Raw genomic sequence first — 4072 nt, forward strand, 5'->3', positions numbered from 1 at the left:
CCGCTTGTTTATCTTCAAGCCTTTAAGACCCCAGTCACTATCTCTTTTGATAGCCGGGCACCATCAGCTTTCATCACCACATTTACTTGTTCACCCACTTTGGCTCCAGCCGTTGAATACACCCTATTTTATGGAGCATTTCATACCACCTCTATTTAACTTCTAGGTCCCTGGCTAGTACAAATCATTGGAGCTCAATTATTACCTGTAAGGTTGGTAGTTCCCACCCAAACAATGGCACCACAGAAGACAGCTCTGACGATCTGCTCTCATGAAGACAATAACCATGAAAACCCCATAGTGAAGTTCTGCCAGTAACACATGGGGTTGTCATGAGTCATGATTCTGTGAGATGTTTGTGATTTTGATGTATACATGAGGAAATTAAGGCTCACTGGCTTATTCAAAGTCATTTAACAAGATGGTAAGAGCCAAGATCAAAACACAAGTTATCTGCCTTCCATTATATAACATTGCCAGATACTAGAAACATCTTGAGCAAGGAAATGAGGGGGCTGAAAAAGAGAGAAATAATCTTTAAAAGGAGAAAAATCATGATTCAGACTAGCCTGACACTGGCTGACTGTACATCAGTTTGCATCCACATCACAATTAGCCCTCATAGTTGGAAATGAGTCAATTTCTATGTGACTGGCTTCATCACCAGCTTCTCAAGGAAACTGGAAAAACTTGCTGAATTCATATTGCAATCTGGCCCATTGTGAGAACTTTAAAGTAATTAGACTCGGAACCAGAAATGACACAAAGCCCATCAGCTTGGTAAGCAGACACTGTTGTAATTATACAATTCAGTCTCCACAATTCTTTCATTCCAGTGTTATCTGTCACTTCATATCATCAATAAAAGAGGAACCAAACAACTACAGGATTTTCCAATACATACAGACATTTGGAGACTGTTAAGAAATATAAATTATGATGACAATAGATAAAAATTAGGTCAAATATTTGAAATAAGTTTCCTAGACTTAAAAGATATTCCACATATTAATCATATTTCTTACAAAGCAGCACTATACTAACAGTATCTGGCACCAAAGTTTAGAATTTTAAAGAGTAAGGGTTTCCACGTTATTTTCTTATCTTTATCTGGCACAAATGATATATGCTTACTATCAATATGATATTATCATATTTGTTCTAAACTAGATTATCCATCTTGTAATATCTTCTTTCTGTTTCCTATGCACTTTATTATTTTTAGTACCCAAAATATGCTTGCTATAATGGTAAAGCATGCTTATATTTTTTAATTAACCAAATAATTAGAAATTTTAAATGTCATCATTGAAGTGGTAAAAAGTATACAATAAGAAAAAGTTCAGCAAAAAATGACCTTGGCAAAAGAAGATATTAAGAGAATCACAAGACTAAAAGCCAACAAAGGAAAATATTATTGCATACACAATACAGCAATAGACAGTGGATGTATAGACTGACGTGCAAGCTGAATAGGTGTAGGAAGGAGAGTAGGGCTAAATATATATACATATATATAATAAGAACCAAAATTAAAAAGAAAATATGTTCTGTATATCTGTGTGAAGAAAAATATCTCTTAATATCTTATTAAACAAAGAAAAAGGAACATAAATTATTAATAATGCTGACATTTCCAACCAAATAATGAAAATGGTTAGAGTTCTTGACTGAAATAAAGAAAAATATTTTGATGGGATATATGTACAATAGCAATTAGGCTAAGAAAGTTCTTGTTTTTAGATGTCGTCAAATCAATCAATTCTCACTATTCTTCCGACTAAGGAGCATTCTGGCTGTACTTCATCCAAGACAGACTCCTTTGGCAGCCCATTGTAGTCTCAATATTCGTCACCAGTACAGTACTTAGAATGCATCAATTCTCCTTAGGCCTTCTTTATTCAGTGTCCAACTTTCACATGCACAAAAAGGCCATTAAAAATATCCAATCTGGCCTGTGCCCTCGGCGCGAACCCGAGTCACTGTCTTGTCTTGGCGCTCTCTGAGGCGACCTTCTGCCGGGCTCCCTGCTTTGGCCTCGCGTGTTGCTCTTGGAGACTCCATCACCCAGAAAGTGTGATGTTCTGAATCGTGGATTTTCAGGCTACAATACCAGATGGGCCAAAATCATTGCCTCAGGAAGGGTAATGGTCTGGACCACCCTGTACCAGTGACAGTTTTCTTTGGTGCCAATGACAGTGCTTTAAAGGATGAGAATCCTAAGCAACACATCCTACTGGAGAAGCACTTGGACAATCTCAGGAGGATGGTACAGGACCTGAAGTCTGTGGGCATCCCAGAGAACAGAGTGATCCGCATCAGGCCGTGTGAGAGGCATGGGGTAAGGAGTGCATCCTACAAGCTTGCAAATTAAATCGTTTAACTTGGTTACTGGTGAATATGCCAAGGCCTGTTTACAAGTAGCTCAAGGCTGCGGGACTGATGTACTTGACCTGTGGACTCAGAGGCAGGAGAACAATCAGGATTTATCATTCTACTTATCAGATGGACTACATTTGTCACCAGAGGGGAATGAATTTCTCCTCTCACACCTTTGGCCTCTGTTGGAGAAGAAGTTCTCTCCTCTGCTGTTGCTGCTTTCTTACTGGCGCGATGTAACAGAAGCAAAACCTGAACTAAGTCTGATGGGAGGTGGGGACCACGAGTCGATCCCAGAACTGGCAGGTTAGGATACCAGCCCCCAGGACCAGGACCTGCTGGTACCCAACAGTCCCAGGGGACCAAGGAAAAAACACGTTTCCCTCATGACTCTGTATTTCCCACCAATATTAATAAAAGCACTAGGAATTTTTTTTCCAGGGAATCTTGCTTTAAAAAAAGAAAGAAAATATCCTGTGTGGGGCAGGCGCACCTTTCTCCTCAAAGTAACGTCCTTGTTTTTCAGTGCCTGTTTTGGGGTGGTTTTTTTTTCAGATTATAAATACAAGGATATTTATTAGATTACATGACGTACATCTATTGCATAATTATATAGAGTAGGGGTCAGCAAACTCTGTACACTGGCCAAGTCTGTCCAGCATTGGTTTTGTTTTTAATTAAAAGATCATTTTCTTGAGGGCTCTCACAGCTCTTAAAACAATGCATGCATCAATTGTATCAAGCATATCTGTACATATGTTGCCATCATTATTTTCTAAACATTTACTTTCTATTTGAGCCCATGATATCAGTCCGTCACTTTTATTATGTTCATATCTTACACCTCCCTTACTCTTCCCGCCTTCCCCCTACCTCCTAGTATCACTACTCCCATACCTGTTCATGGGTTTCCGTGTATCATGAGCTCTTATCACTTATCACTTATCTGCACCTATGTACATGCTCTAGTCTAGCCAGCAATGAAAGACAGGACTGGGGGGAAGGAAGCCTCAAGGAACCAGAGGAATATTGAGTGTTTCCTCGGTGCTATACCACACCATGGTTACTTACACCTTCCTTGGGACCTTTCTGTCTACAGATGGGTTTTTCTCTCTGCTTCAACCCCCTTCATTCTCAAGAATATATTTTTTGTTTGTTTGGGATCTTCTGATGCCTCTTACCTGATCATGTCAATATCTCATGATCTCACTGGCTGGATTGCTTCTTCCATGTGGATTTGTTGCTTCTCTGCTAGATGGCCACTTATTTAACATCAAGCCATTAAGACCCAGATGCTATATCTTTTGATAGCCGGGCCACATCCACTTTCTTCATCACATTTGCTTAAGCAGCCACTTTGTGCTGGGAGGGTGAACACCACAGAATGCCAAGTTGTTAGAACAAAGTTTTCTTGCATTGAAAGAAGGCTTGAGCAGACGTGCAAAGTCCGTCCACTTTCTCAATGCATTACCATATACATGTACCTATGTCAATACCTCTATTTTTATGAATTAACAAATTTAAATAAGTTCACACCTATGTTTATACCTCTATCCATAGCTTTGCTTCCAATATCTTTCCTGTTTCCTACCATCCTCCTGATCAACCATCACTCTTGCCCTTCTGCTTCATAGTTATTCTTCTGAGCTAGATTGCTGTTGCTCCAATACCTCCAGGATCTCTGCAACCTCCT

At 39.5% G+C, this 4072-nt stretch overlaps 1 pseudogene; it reads left to right on the forward strand.

The window, feature by feature from the left end:
* The first annotated feature begins 757 nt into the window (after window positions 1-757).
* LOC142461106 (isoamyl acetate-hydrolyzing esterase 1 homolog pseudogene) lies at window positions 758-2690 on the forward strand (annotated as a pseudogene).
* Window positions 2691-4072: the final 1382 nt, after the last annotated feature.

This window comes from Tenrec ecaudatus, chromosome 11 (assembly GCF_050624435.1).
Source record: "Tenrec ecaudatus isolate mTenEca1 chromosome 11, mTenEca1.hap1, whole genome shotgun sequence".
NCBI lineage: Eukaryota > Metazoa > Chordata > Mammalia > Afrosoricida > Tenrecidae > Tenrec > Tenrec ecaudatus.